This window comes from Schistocerca cancellata, chromosome 9 (genome assembly GCF_023864275.1).
Source record: "Schistocerca cancellata isolate TAMUIC-IGC-003103 chromosome 9, iqSchCanc2.1, whole genome shotgun sequence".
NCBI classification, from domain to species: domain Eukaryota; kingdom Metazoa; phylum Arthropoda; class Insecta; order Orthoptera; family Acrididae; genus Schistocerca; species Schistocerca cancellata.
The window spans coordinates 63,012,069-63,028,752 of record NC_064634.1 but is presented as its reverse complement, the minus strand read 5'-3'; positions in this window follow the sequence as shown (position 1 = coordinate 63,028,752).

Below are 16,684 nucleotides of genomic sequence, written 5' to 3'. Positions count from 1 at the left end.
GTGTATTATACTTTCCCTTTTGAGTTATGACATCATATTCTCCTCACAGCATAACAACTTTCAAGAAACAAAAAAAGATTGTGAGGATAATGAAAAATGCAAACAGCTGAAAATCATGCAAACTACGATTGGCTGGCGACTAGCCTCTACCCCTCGACTCACTGAAACGTCAATCACAATGTCATTTCAGTCGGAATGTAGGTCAGTACTGGTACAAAACAAATACATAAATAAAGTTGAAGAAACATACCTTAATTTTTGATGGCAAATGTACTCCTCCTCAGATCATTCCTGCATATGAACTCGTCACATATGGCATAAGGTCGAGTTTCATCGATTCATCTCTATGGGCGTTGAGAAGGGCGATGGCATTAAGACAATCCTGCCTGATTATAGAACGAAGATACATTTTCACCCTCCACAGACAAGAAAATGATTGCTCAGTGGTGCAGGACATTACCGGAATCGTCAGCACTACACATATGAATTTCACTAGTTCAGGCAGTAGGTCAAACAGGTGGTTTTCCTATTTTGGGTATTTCACTATGTCATCCAATGAACTAACATTCACAGAATCACTACTTTGGATAATCTCATGAAACATGCTTCAGTGGAGAAACAAGTGTTCTTTGTATATATCTGATTCGTAGAAAGATAAAATATTGAATGAATGTTTGTTATCACCAAGAATAAATTGTTCAATTTGATTTACAAACATGAATGATCGAGTTTTGAACAGTGATTTCAAGAAGCTGATGGATGTATCCATTGTTTCATAATACAATCTTCTATATTTGTCACATCTTCAGTGAATGTTTCTACAGATGAATTGATGGAGACATCATATTGCTTAGGGACTTTTCCTCTACGGGGTAATTTTGGGGAATCAACATCCATATCTTGACGTTTTGAAGTTACTTCACCCCAGAATGATTCAAAATTGTTTCTCATAAATTTAATAGAAGTTACAAGAGTGGAAATCATCTTATTGGCCTCCTCCAAGTGTAGGGATTTCCTCTGTAGTGCTATGTTTACGGTATCAATGTGACCAAACAGTTTTATCAAACATGACGACAAGAAAAATAAATCATATGTCTGCATATTAATCAAAAAGCCATTTGCTTTGACCCCAGTGTCTGAATTGTCATTTCTTGAAACATTTAGAAAAAATTCCTGAAGTTCTATATAGTTGGATAAAACTGAAGACATTGCCTAGTATCTTATGGCCCACCTTGTAGGACAGAGTGGTTTCAAATTTGTAGAGGCACCTGCCTTCAGGTGAGCAAAAAGATCTAATCTTTTAGGTGAATCTCTCACAAAATGTATTAAGTCCTTCATAACATTCAATGCATTTTGACATTCTGGAACTGCTTTCACAGTGTCTTGTAGTGTTAGATTTAAACAGTGTGCAAGGTAGTGCACAAACATAGCTCTCTTGTCCTTTTCCATAAACTTTGCCTGGACCCCATCATATAATCCGCCCATGTTACCTGAACCATCAAAGCATTGGCCCCTGCAATTAGATGTAAGCAAATCAAATTGTCTTAAAATGTCAATAATAATATCAAACAGAGCCTTAGCTTAGTTTGTATTGAGTATAGCCCTAAAAAATATTCTTCTATCTCTAGTGAAGCATCAACAAATCTTATACAGATACTACATTGCTCTTTAGTGGCTATGTCTGTTGTTTTGTCTGCTATTATTGCAAAATACTCTGCACTCTTGATATCCTCCAATAATTTTCTAAGAAGTGTATGACTTAAAATGGCCAAAATTTCATTTTGCACATCATGGGATGTCCATTTGTAAGTTTCGCACTGTAGCCATATTAAAAGTAGCTGATTATCTTCACATTGAAGGCGTAATAAATTGTAAAAGTTACTTGTTTTATCAGTATACCCACGTATTGCAAGCCCCTGCACTGCTAAATAACAGAGGGAAGATATGATTTTTAGTAAACAAGCTCGGTTTTCTTTCATTTGTGTCAGTTTTTCTTTGGAAATCTGGCTAAATATATTGACATTTGATTTTAAGGATTTGAATTTCAGTACAGCTTCTCTGTGGCACCCCGATGCTTCATGCACTTTCGACTTTTCTACCCCTTTCTTCCAGTTCGAAAAAACCAGTTTCCATGAAAGTTTTTTCCATTTTGTGAGAAAACTGAAAACGATTTTCTTCAAACATTTGTCTGCAAATTTTGCAAAAAATAACATCTTTTACCTTATTGTAATTGATCCATGCAAATTGCTGTTTCCAAGAGGGCTGATAACAGCGTTGTTTTTTTCTGGGAACAGTGTTTTTGTCACTGACACAGTTCCGTCACTATCTGTGTCTTTGTTGTCATACACAGCACCACTAACACTGGGTCTAGCTTCACCATCGCTAACACTTGCCACATTGTCACATTTCTTCCTAATTATAAACTTGTCCATTTTAAAATGGACAGTAAGGGATGAAAGATTAACAACTAAACCGAGTCACAGTAAGACTAACTGACCACTGTCGATGCCCAGCTCCGGAATATTTACGTTCGCTGCCAAATAGTGTTGATTATTGTCAGGGCCAGCTCTATGGAGGGGGCGGGGGAGGGGGGGGGGGAGCGAACCATGCCATCGCCCAGGGTGGCAGATTTTTGGGGGCGATAAATCCATCTTGCGTAAATGAAGGAATGTGAGAATAAATTGGAAATACAAATTATTCATAAAATCAATGGTCTTATTGAAAATTATCTATGGTACAGAAACAGTGTGCTCTGATTTTCAAAAGAAACGTTTCCTCCAACAAAAATGGCTTGAAATGTATTGCACTGTAAACGTATCACTGACTGCTGCTTTGATCTTAAAGACACATTCACAACAAAGAGACAAATGAGTGTGATGTGTGAAAATAAGGCGTCATGTGTGAAATATATTGTGGGAAAAAGGGGGAGTGGGGGGGGGGGGCGCTTGACATGTTCACGTGGGGCGGCAAAATCCCTGGAGCTGGTGCTGATTTGTGTGGTGTTGTACCTAGTGATTGTCAATAGAGTTTACAAAAATGAATGAAGAGTCTTTAACGTTACCTAGTCCTTCTAGCGATCGCCATCAAATTTGGTGTTACTATTGCTCATTAGTTTCTTTTACAAGCTGCCAGCAGGCTGCTGTGGGAGGAAGTGGAGCTCGTCCTAGCAGCCAAAGTGCTACGAGCTCATGGTGAGCTTTCGTTCCCGCATACCTCCGCACAGTAAAATTGTGTGAATAGTACAAATGCAGGGACAAACCCTGTCACGACAGTTCATCATATGCAGAGGTGGGAGGAGTAGCAGAAAGGAATACACAATAGCTTGTAAAATCGGTATTTTTTTCCTACATAATCATTACATACTATTAAGCAAAAATGTATGTGCGAGTTTTAACAAATTTCCCACTAAAGGATGAGGAAGGGGGAGAGAGCAGTGAGAAATGCATGTTTGAATATTGGAGGGGGGGGGGGGGTGAGGCCCCTACTTTTAACTATTGGGGGGGGGGGCACAAAGTACCTTCCCCCCCCCCCCTCCCCCCCCCCTAAATCAGTGCCACTGATCTCAGCCTGACATTCTGTGCTGATGATAAGATCCCAAAGGCAGAAAATTTAGTTTTGTCCCTCTTTTCTTTCCATTATCTGTGTGAAGAATAGGAAGTGGGTAGATATGCTGGTACTAGTTACCTGGTACAACACAATGAGCAGTATCTTTAGTTAAAACTTAGTTGAAACACCTGAACAAAATCCAAGAGTGTTCACTAACAGACATGTCACAGCAGCTGACTGCAAGTACTCACAATTGTAGGATCATCACAGAATGTCTATGTGCAGTGTCATCTCATGTCTAAGCATACATTCATATAATCTTGAAGTATATCAGGATTTCCTTCACACATACTCAGGGTATAAGGATTAATGCCTCCTCTTAACTACTACATAAATACCACCTGAGTGATTCCTTTATGGGTTCTTCAGAAAGATAAGCACATGAGTCATATACCACCAAATTGAATGTGATCTGTTTGTTGTTTTGAATATGGCAAATGACTGTATAATCCAGTTGAATTGAATCAGTGACATGTTCCAAGTAAACTTATGTCTTAAAAGTGTACATATGAATGTGTACACTACATGGGAAATCCTAGATTTCTGCTATCTGATTTTACCATACCATATCATGTTGACTATTAGAATAGTTCCAGTAACAGATTTCAACAATTTGCTGTACTTTACCAAAGTTTCAGAATTTTAATTGTGTTCCAAACGTGTGCCATGTACCTATAAATGCATTATAGTCAAGCATCATTAAGTACAAGTTCCTTGCCTTACACATCCAGTTATCTTCTATGTGAAACATAGGTAAATTTAATTTCATTTAAATATGAGCACCATTGATTCAAACAGAAAATGAATTCCTATAATATGCAATGAATCAAGATTTTTGCAAAATATAATTACCCTATTGCAAGTATCTTACAACTGAATATAAAATATTGTCATAAATTTAAGACAATATCTCAAAGATAGAATCATTTTCTTAACATAAAAATGAGTAGTGATGTATTGAAAATTTAAACAGGCAAGTAGAATGATTTATCAAGAAAACATTTTATCAGCTGCCTGTTAAATAACACCAATAGACTTAAAAGCTTTCGAAGAGAGTTGAATACTTTAATGCTGGAGTGGAGTTCACCTTTCTGCACAAGACTAAGATTGGTATTTGACAACAGGATATGTATTACAAGTTCTGTCACTTTCCTGCTACACACAGGAAATATGAAATTCCAACAGACAGAATAATAACTGTTGTTGCTAAACAGGAAGGAAGTGATAACCTGTAACGTGATAAGATCCTTGGCACAAAATCTCTTTTCATCAACAACAAATCTGTCTCACATTCAAGAACCAATGCTTAGCATTTTATTTCTGTAATTGTCATACATTTGTGCATCTACATTAAACTAAATTTTTATTACACAAGTGTTTTCAATAATGTTGAGATTAAAATACATATAAAGTTACTTATCCAATGTCTTATGCATAAACTGCTTTTGTAGATAAAAGGACCAATAAAAATACAATACAACACAGTCTGTCAACTGTGTGATATATTGCATATTTATATTCCTGGTTGTTATTTGGATATCATATGACATATATTCATGCACCCATGCTCGTGAAAATAGATTTGTAGCCAAAATTGTCCAATAGTAGTTTGCATGAACATTAATCTGCAGTCTTAGTGTGAATATTATCATCTCATTAAGAGTCAGCTCCATAAAAGTCTTTCATAAATTAGCACCCTTAACTTGGTCTGTGTCTTGGAAATTGTTTTAAAGTAAACTTTCTAGCCAGCTGGTTGAAACAGTTTACAATATAATAATTTTTTTGTGTACATAGTGCTAATATGACAGTTAAAAGTCAAAAATCATGACTATATGTCTGTAATAATATATGTTCACAATTATACATGTCTGCAACTATATATAAGAGACTAAGCCTATTTCATTATATATATCATCAGTGGTGAATAAAGATTCTGAATTCTCAATAAATAAAGATTCTTTTAAGGTATTTCACAAAACAGTGAGGAAGCAAAGCTGAAAAAGCTGGTTACATACACATTCATTAATTTTTACATTCATTCCATACCTACAGTCTCATAGTTCAGAGAGAGAGAGGGACAAGATTCAATGTGTCAAACCATTGCACAGAATGGGTAATACCAACAAAGTTGAAAACTACCGACAAATCAGTTTAACTTCCGTCTTTATCAGAACCTTAGAAATAGTTATTGTACTGAGATAAGAGAGCTTTATTGTCAAAGAAAAGGTTTAAAAAAACATAATATAGTTTTAGGAAATGTTACTCAACTTCATCTGCCATATGCAATCTAGTATATACTGTATTAATCAAGTCAGACAACAAGATAAGGTTCAAATGGCTCTAAGCACTATGGGGCTTAACATCTGAGGTCATCAGTCCCCTATACTTAAACCTAACTAACCTAAGGACATCACACACACATCCATGCCCCAGGCAGGATTCGAACCTGCGACCATAGCAGCAGTGCAGTTCTGGACTGATCTGTCATGCACATTTGACTCAGTTTTTGATGACTTGCTGCTTAATAAATTGAAAAATTAAGGTATCAGAATAATATTGAAAAGTCTCTTACAATCATGCTTGCAAGACAGTCATCAAGTTACACAAATTTAACACAGAGAGGCTGGCATTATTAAGAAGTACGACTCTAGTTCAGTTATGGTAAACTGTGATCTATACCAAAGGTCTGTCCTGGGACCCTTATTGTTCATGTCATACACTAAAGATTTGCACATAGTGCACAACATGTATCTACTTAAGTATGCTGATGAGACAGCAGTTGTTAGCTGGGAACACCACTGTAATGATCTGGCACTGAATTGCTCTAGAGTCTTAAGTGGCTAAGGAAATGATTCTGAAAGTAATTGCTTAAGCTTGAACCTCTGTCAAATGAGTCTAATGTACTTTCAACTACACCACCAACTTGAAAGAGAACAATGGAATGTTGTACAGCTAATTTTAAGATAGAAGTAGTATAATAATTTAAATAAAAATGTTTTTGATCATGGACATACATGTAATAACATTCCGAGTTCAATTACAAAAACACAATATACCTCTATTACTTATGAGTACACTGAGTCCTAATGGTGCTGATGCTTCTTTATTCGAGTAGCTCCTCATTTGTCTATGAAGGTGGAATCATTTGATGGGATCCATAGGTAATTTGTTAAAATTGTACATTGAGTTTACATTCATCATCCTGTAATAGAGGAAGGCTACGCTACATACTCTTATAAAGCTTTCCTGGTGTTTTTATTTTAAGGTAAGGCATCACCGATAGTTAACTACCATGTGACTCAACAACCTGGTGCAAGTTTTTCAGCCAGATGCCACTTTGGTGTCTTACATGTCCTTTAGGCAATGGCACCCAATTTTCCCTGGACAGTCACGCATCCTAGTACTAACTAGGCCCAAGGCTGCTTAACTTCATTGATCAGCGGGGGGCTGATGTCACCAACATGGCAGGGCAGTTGGCAGAGTAGATAGTATAAAACAAACATGTGACATTAGGAAGCTGAAGTTAGACATTAAAATTTAGAAGATTATGCTGCTAGGTAGCAGGCATGGGGGTGGTGTAGCCCCTCTGTTATAGGAGGCATCAGATACATAAGGAGTACCATGTCACCAGCAATTTTAAACCTGGTGCTGAGCTCAATAAAGTGAAAGAAGACTTATGGGTTTTGTGTAAGGATGTTTGCAAAGAGGATGAAGTAGTTGTAGTGGGAGGGGTTGGAACAGTCTTGGTAGGAAATAGACTTATGATTTAGGCATTGGCTTGAACAAGATTTCTGCACAAATTTGGACCAATAATGTTCACTTGTACAACTGTTCCAATATTACAATCAGTCAGATCTTTACAGTGTTGTGAGATGAGTTAATAGGGGACTTGAGAGAGTGCTGATGACTGCTGACAAGTACACATTTCAGAGGTACCAATTGACTGAATCAATAGGTCTAGCTGTACTATACATGGCCCATACCTAAATAGTATTGGGAATAGATGGTTGGTGAAGCTCGTAAGTGACAGTACAGGAGGTGGGTCTGGGCTCACTCAAGACAAATTCTGGTAATAATATGTAGAAGAGATAGACCTTTTATAGGATGAAGACAGGTATGAAGTATCCTGCATGTGCAAGTTTCCTTTAAAGCTGTAGGATACATCTTACAAAAAACATACCATGTACAGATGTATGATGCTAAATTTTACTGGTATTCGACCTGTGTACATAATACTTTAAGTCATTAAAGACATTGTTGTAGGAAAGAAGAGATACAATCTTCACTGGTAAAATTACAATCCCCACCAAATGCAGATAATCAGTTAGAAAAGGGACCAACTGGAGCATGCATCATCCTCCATAAATGCATGGAAGAACATGTTATCCAGCACATTAAAGTATTATGTACACCTAAGGATGTGGCTATAGGCCATGAAACCTGTTGTGTCCCAATAAAGATTATCACACAGCTGTACACAATGCTCTATTTGCAAGTTGTATTTCTACAGCTGTGGATGCAGGAGCACAGAGTTTATATATTATTAATTTGTTGATGCTCTCATATAGTCCAATGTCCGTGTATGTGAAGTTTGACTTTTTACCTTTTATTCTTCTGGTCGTTCCTTGTTAGTTCTATCTTTCCAGTAGTTATTCCCATGATAGCTGTAATAGAGGTGGATTGGACATTACTGTTGCTGAACCTTCTTAGTTTAGAACTGAGACTGATTGCAGTAGTTGATAATGAGTTAATTTGTAACGTGTGTATTTCACACTTTATACTTGACAGTTAGATTACACAAAGTACAGCCTCATCTCCTGATACAGGTCAATAGCCTAGCACAACTTCCATCCTGTACATTAGAATAAGATGAGAGACAATTTCAAAAGGTAAGAAAGGATCATAAAACTTTACTTTTCAGTCATGATTCTCTGACAGTTTAAATGATAAAATTGTTTTTGTTATATAGAATCAGAGTTATGTTTCCCTAATAAATACCTATTTCTTCTTACAAATTTTTTAAATGACGCTTTTTTCTTTTACAAAATTTTTATCACCTACTAAATAACATCACAAGTTGTTTGCTGTGAGACAGTTCAATAAATGTGGAATGCAATCCAGAAAGTGCAGTAAGCTCATTTCATCAAAATAGTAGGCAAATTAAAGGCAAAGTAGATGATTTGCTAATAAAGCTTGACAATGGTATCATGGTGGGGAGGCTTGTGTGCCTCAGCGATACAGATAGCCGTACCGTAGGTACAAGTACAACGGAAGGGTATCTGCTGAGAGGCCAGACAAACGTGTGGTTCCTGAAAAGGGGCAGCAGCCTTTTCAGTAGTTGCAAGGGCAACAGTCTGGATGACTGACTGATCTGGCCTTGTAACAATAACCAAAACGGCCTTGCTGTGCTGGTACTGCAAACGGCTGAAAGCAAGGGGAAACTGCGGACGTAATTTTTCCCGAGGGCATGCAGCTTTACTGTATGATTAAATGATGATGGCGTCCTCTTGGGTAAAATATTCCGGAGGTAAAATAGTCCCCCATTCAGATCTCCGGGCGGGGATTACTCAAGAGGATGTCATTATCGGGAGAAAGAAAACTGGCGTTCTACGGATCGGAGCATGGAATGTCAGATCACTTAATCGGGCAGGTAGGTTAGAAAATTTAAAAAGGGAAATGGATAGGTTAAAGTTAGATATAGTGGGAATTAGTGAAGTTCGGTGGCAGGAGGAACAAGACTTTTGGTGAATATGGATTGGGGCTAAGAAATGAAAGAGGAAGCCGCCTGGTAGAATTTTGCACAGAGCACAACTTAATCATAGCTAACACTTGGTTTAAGAATCATGATAGAAGGTTGTATACATGGAAGAACCCTGGAGATACTAAAAGGTATCAGATAGATTATATAATGGTAAGACAGAGATTTAGGAACCAGGCTTTAAATTGTAAGACATTTCCAGGGGCAGATGTGGTCTCTGACCACAATCTATTGGTTATGACCTGTAGATTAAAACTGAAGAAACTGCAAAAAGGTGGGAATTTAAGGAGATGGGACCTCGATAAACTGAAAGAACCAGAGGTTGTACAGAGTTTCAGGGAGAGCATAAGGGAACAATTGACAGGTATGGGGGAAAGAAATACAGTAGAAGAAGAATGGGTAGCTTTGAGGGATGAAGTAGTGAAGGCAGCAGAGGATCATCATCATCATCATCATCATTTAAGACTGATTACGCCTTTCAGCGTTCAGTCTGGAGCATAGCCCCCCTTATACAGTTCTTCCATGATCCCCTATTCAGTGCTAACATTGGTGCCTCTTCTGATGTTAAACCTATTACTTCAAAATCATTCTTAACCGAATCCAGGTACCTTCTCCTCAGTCTGCCCCAACTCCTCCTACCCTCTACTGCTGAATCCATGAGTCTCTTGGGTAACCTTGCTTCTCCCATGCGTGTAACATGACCCCACCATCTAAGCCTGTTCGCCGTGACTGCTACATCTATAGAGTTCATTCCCAGTTTTTCTTTGATTTCCTCATTGTGGACACCCTCCTGCCATTGTTCCCATCTACTAGTACCTGCAATCACCCTAGCTACTTTCATATCCGTAACCTCAACCTTGTTGATAAGGTAACCTGAATCCACCCAGCTTTCGCTCCCATACAACAAAGTTGGTCAAAAGATTGAACGGTGCACAGATAACTTAGTCTTGGTACTGACTTCCTTCTTGCAGAAGAGAGTAGATCGTAGCTGAGCGCTCACTGCATTAGCTTTGCTACACCTCGCTTCCAGTTCCTTCACTATGTTGCCATCCTGTGAGAATATGCATCCTAAGTACTTGAAACTGTCCACCTGTTCTAACTTTGTTCCTCCTATTTGGCACTCAATCTGTTTATATTTCTTTCCCACTGATATTACTTTCGTTTTGGAGATGCTAATCTTCATACCATAGTCCTTACATTTCTGATCTAGCTCTGAAATATTACTTTGCAAACTTTCAATCGAATCTGCCATCACAACTAAGTCATCCGCATATGCAAGACTGCTTATTTTGTGTTCACATGTCTTAATCTCACCCAGCCAGTCTATTGTTTTCAACATATGATCCATAAATAATATGAACAACAGTGGAGACAGGTTGCAGCCTTGTCTTACCCCTGAAACTACTCTGAACCATGAACTCAATTTACCGTCAACTCTAACTGCTGCCTGACTATCCATGTAAAGACCTTTAATTGTTAGCAAAAGTTTGCCTCCTATTCCATAATCTTGTAGAACAGACAATAACTTCCTCCTAGGAACCCGGTCATATGCCTTTTCTAGATCTATAAAGCATAGATACAATTCCCTGTTCCACTCATAACACTTCTCCATTATTTGCCGTAAGCTAAAGATCTGGTCCTGACAACCTCTAAGAGGCCTAAACCCACACTGATTTTCATCCAATTGGTCCTCAACTAATACTCGCACTTTCCTTTCAACAATACCTGCGAAGATTTTACCCACAACGCTGATTAAAGAGATAGCTCTGTAGTTGTTACAATCTTTTCTGTTTCCGTGTTTAAAGATTGGTGTGATTACTGCTTTTGTCCAGTCTGATGGAACCTGTCCCGACTCCCAGGCCATTTCAATTATCCTGTGTAGCCATTTAAGACCTGACATTCCACTGTATTTGATGAGTTCCGACTTAATTTCATCCACCCCAGCCGCTTTATTGCACTGCAATCTATTGATCATTTTTTCCACTTCCTCAAATGTGATCCTATTTCCATCATCATTCCTATCCCATTCTGCCTCAAAATCTGAAACATTACTGATCGCATTTTCACCTACATTGAGCAACTCTTCAAAATATTCCCTCCATCTGCCCAAGGCATCCACAGGATTCACCAGCAGTTTTCCTGACCTGTCCAAAATACTTGTCATTTCCTTCTTACCTCCCTTTCGAAGACTGCTAATTACACTCCAGAATGGTTTTTCAGCAGCTTGACCCATAGTCTCCAACCTGTTTCCAAAGTCTTCCCACGATTTCTTCTTCGATGCTGCAATTATCTGTTTGGCTTTGTTTCTTTCTTCAACATAACTTTCTCTGTCTATCTGTGTTCTGGTATGTAGCCATTTTTGATATGCCTTCTTTTTGCTTTTACAGGCTGCCTTGACTGTATCATTCCACCAAGCTGTTTGCTTCATCCTACTTTTACACACTACTGTTCCAAGACATTCTTTAGCCACTTCTAGTACTGTGTCCCTGTACCTTGTCCATTCCTTTTCCAATGACTGTAATTGACTACATTCAACTAACTGGTACCTTTCTGAGATCGCTGTTATGCACTTGTGCCTGATTTCCTTATCCTGAAGTTTCTCCACTCTTATCCTCCTACATATGGATCTGACCTCCTGTACTTTCGGCCTCACAATCCCAATTTCACTGCAGATTAAATAATGATCAGTGTCATCAAAGAATCCCCTGAATACATGCGTGTCCCTCACAGCCTTCCTGAATTCCTGATCTGTTATTATATAGTCAATGACAGATCTGGTTCCCCTGCCTTCCCAAGTATACCGGTGAATGTTTTTATGTTTAAAAAAGGAGTTTGTGATTACTAAGCCCATACTGGTACAGAAATCCAAGAGTTGTTTCCCGTTCCTGTTGGCCTCCATATCCTCTCCAAATTTACCCATAACCTTTTCATACCCTTCTGTTCGATTTCCAATCCTGGCGTTAAAATCACCCATGAGCAGAACACTGTCCTTGTCCTTTACTCTAACAACTATATCACTGAGTGCCTCATAAAAACTATCCATCTTATCTTGATCTGTCCCTTCACAATGCGAATATACTGATACAATCCTAATTTTCTTGCTAGACACTGTCAAATCTATCCACATCAGTCGTTCGTTTAGATACCTTATTGCAACTACGCTGGGTTCCATTTCTTTCCTGATGTAAAGCCCTACACCCCATTGTGCTATTCCTGCTTTGATGCCTGACAGGTAGACCTTGTATTCTCCCACTTCCTCTTCTTTCTCACCCCTTACCGGAATGTCACTAACAGCTAAAACGTCCAGCCCCATCTTACTTGCAGCCTCTGCCAGCTCTAGCTTCTTCCCAGAGTAGCCCCCATTGATATTAGTAGCTCCCCATCTCATTACCATTTGTTTGCCAAGTCGTATCTTAGGAGTCCCTGGTTTGTCAGTTAGAGGTGGGACTCCGTCACCTCCAAAGGTCCGAGGCATTTTGCTCTGATTGTTGCCAGCATCATATTTAGAGTACCAGGGAAGCAGGTTGCTAGCCTTACTTGCCCCGAGTCCCATTGGGTTTTACCCCTAATGGCTGAGGGACTAACCGGTGGATTTGGTAGTCTTTGCCGTATGAGCACAAAGGTGACCACGACTCAGAATATGTCTGAGATGCCCAGCCTTATTCCAAAGTAACTGGTATCCCGACTGTCGGGACCAGTTACTTGGCCACTCATACGTTGCCCGTGGTTCATGAACTAGGACATGACTACAGGAACCCACACCATGAACCACCAGCAGAGGATCAAGTAGGTAAAAAGACGAGGGCTAGTAGAAATCCTTGGGTAACAGAAGAAATATTGAATTTAATTGATGAAAGAAGAAAATATAAAAATGCAGTAAATGAAGCAGGCAAAAAGGAATACAAATGTCTCAAAAATGAGATCGACAGGAAGTGCAAAATGGCTAAGCAGAGATGGCTAGAGGACAAATGTAAGGATGTAGAGGCTTATCTCACTAGGGGTAAGATTGATACTGCCTACAGGAAAATTAAAGAGATCTTTGGAGATAAGAGAACCACTTGTATGAACATCAAGAGCTCAGATGGAAACCCAGTTCTAAGCAAAGAAGGCAAAGCAGAAAGGTGGAAGGAGTATATAGAGGATCTATACAAGGGCGATGTACTTGAGGACAATATTATGGAAATGGAAGAGGATGTAGATGAAGATGAAATGGGAGATACGATACTGCGTGAGAGTTTGACAGAGCACTGAAAGATCTGAGTCGAAACAAGGCCCCCGGAGTAGACAACATTCCGTTGGAACTACTGACAGCCTTGGGAGAGCCATTCCTGACAAAACTGTACCATCTGATGAGCAAGATGTATGAAATAGGCGAAATACCCTCAGACTTCAAGAAGAATATAATAATTCAAATTCCAAAGAAAGCAGGTGTTGACAGATGTGAAAATTACCGAACAAGCAGTTTAATAAGCCACAGCTGCAAAATACTAACACGAATTCTTTACAGACGAATGGAAAAACTAGTAGAAGCCGACCTCGGGGAAGATCAGTTTGGATTCCGTACAAATACTGGAACACGTGAGGCAATATTGACCTTACGACTTATCTTATAAGAAAGATTAAGAAAAGGCAAACGTACGTTTCTAGTATTTGTAGACTTAGAGAAAGCTTTTGACAATGTTGACTGGAATACTCTCTTTCAAATTCTAAAGGTGGCAGGGGTAAAATACAGGGAGCGAAAGGCTATTTACAATTTGTACAGAAATCAGATGGCAGTTATAAGAGTCGAGGGACATGAAAGGGAAGCAGTGGTTGGGAAGGGAGTAAGACAGGGTTGTAGCCTCTCCCCAATGTTATTCAATCTGTATATTGAGCAAGCAGTAAAGGAAACAAAAGAAAAATTCGGAGTAGGTATTAAAATCCATGGAGAAGAAATAAAAACTTTGAGGTTCGTTGATGACATTGTAATTCTGTCAGAGACAGCAAAGGACTTGGAAGAGCAGTTGAATGGAATGGATGGTGTCTTGAAGGGAGGATATAAGATGAACATCATCAAAAGCAAAACGAGGATAATGGAATGTAGTCGAATTAAGTCGGGTGATGTTGAGGGTATTAGATTAGGAAATGAGACACTTAAAGTAGTAAAGGAGTTTTGCTATTTGGGGAGCAAAATAACTGATGATGGTCGAAGTAGAGAGGATATAAAATGTAGACTGGCAATGGCAAGGAAAGCGTTTCTAAAGAAGAGAAATTTGTTAACATCGAGTATAGATTTAAGTGTCAGGAAGTCATTTCTGAAAGTATTTGTATGGAGTGTAGCCTTGTATGGAAGTGAAACATGGACGATAAATAGTTTGGACAAGAAGAGACTAGAAGCTTTCGAAATGTGGTGCTACAGAAGAATGTTGAAGATTAGATGGGTAGATCACATAACTAATGAGGAAGTATTGAATAGGATTGGGGAGAAGAGAAGTTTGTGGCACAACTTGACCAGAAGAAGGGATCGGTTGGTAGGACATGTTCTGAGGCATCAAGGGATCACCAATTTAGTATTGGAGGGCAGCGTGGAGGGTAAAACTCATAGGGGGAGACCAAGAGATGAATACACTAAGCAGATTCAGAAGGATGTAGGTTGCAGTAGGTACTGGGAGATGAAGAAGCTTGCACAGGATAGAGTAGCATGGAGAGCTGCATCATACCAGTCTCAGGACTGAAGACCACAATAACAACAATGGTATCATTTATGTAGATAAGGTATTCTAAGGCTTCATTTGGAAGAGTACATTTTATTTGATTTCTGTGCATGGAGTTCATTGAGGAAGGGAGCAGTGGCTATTTATGTCAGATGTAATGTTTCATTCGAAAAACATGAGACATCAAAAAATTGTAAAGACCAAATATATACAAAGTTTATGCAGAAAAGTCTGAATTTTCAAGGTACAAAACATTTCATCATTGGCCCATACAGATCCCTCAGTTCAAACTACAAGGTTTTTCTCTCCACATTTGATGCTGTGCTAGGTTCAGTTCTTAAGAAAGACTGGGGACCTTGTTTGTGTAGGGATTAAAATGTGAACTTTCTGCCTATTTCTCCAGTGCAAAGAATATTAATGAATTTATTTGAATCTTGACATCTGGTACAGAGAATGTACTTTCCAACCAGACTTCAAGGAAACAGCAGCATTAGCAAGAGCATTATCTTCATAGATTTTTCTGTAGTTGCTGGGCACAGTGTGAGAAAAATTAATAAGAGCCTGTTAGACCATGTTGCACAGACAGGAATAATACAAAAAATTGAGGTGGAGTTATATCCTAAAGTAGAAAACAAAAGATTTAAAACTTTCAGTCCACTTGAAATGCAAATATTTAAAGCCAGCTTCAAAGAGCTAAATTGGCATGAAGTCTACAATACAGATAACTTGAATGACAAATATAATACATTTCTTCAAATCTTTATCGCTTTCCGTAATAGTTATTTCCCATTAATAAAAGCGCAGATACTTATACATAATAAGCAACTAATCTGAATAACTAATGGGATTAGATTGTCATGTAGGAGGAAATGGGTGTGTGTCATAATATGAAGGACAGTTTGGAGCCTGAATTTTGTTACAGACAATACTGCGAAGTGCTCAGGAGTGTCATCAGACTTGCCAAAACAATGTGTTATACTAAGAGAATAGAAAATTCTCAGAACAAAATTAAAATTATATAGTAAATTGCGAAAGAAGGGTCAGGGCAGAATGTGAGTGCTCAACATGTTACTCCTCTCTTGTGTAAGAACGATTACACCAGAGTTATGTAAAATACAGGATGATTCAAATAAATGGGAAATTTTGAAAATTAAATAATTTCATGAAAAAAGTTTTTAAAATATTTATTTATGACAATTAATAGTAAACATAATGCCATTTTATAATATGTATAGAACAGTACATTTTTTGAGGGTAACATTGTGCAGATGAGTTCCTTCACTAAGCGAACATTCCTCCAGTCTCTTCATTACATTGTTCGTGGTTTGATGTAACTTCTCAACTGGAATTTTGGCAATTGCTCTTCAGATCTCAGTGTTCAATTCTTCAATTGTCAGTGGTTGGCTGAGGAACACTTCACTTTTAACATGAACCCACTAATAGAAATCACAAGCTCAAGAGCAGGGGATCTGGCAGGCCATTGAATGTCACCATTTCTCAAAATTAGACATTCCCCAAGCAACTGGCATACAGCAGCCATGGCTATTCATGCTCTGTGTGACAATGATCTATCTTCTGGAAAGAAGGATATGTCAGTAATGTGTCAAAATCTCTGTACTTGTTGTAC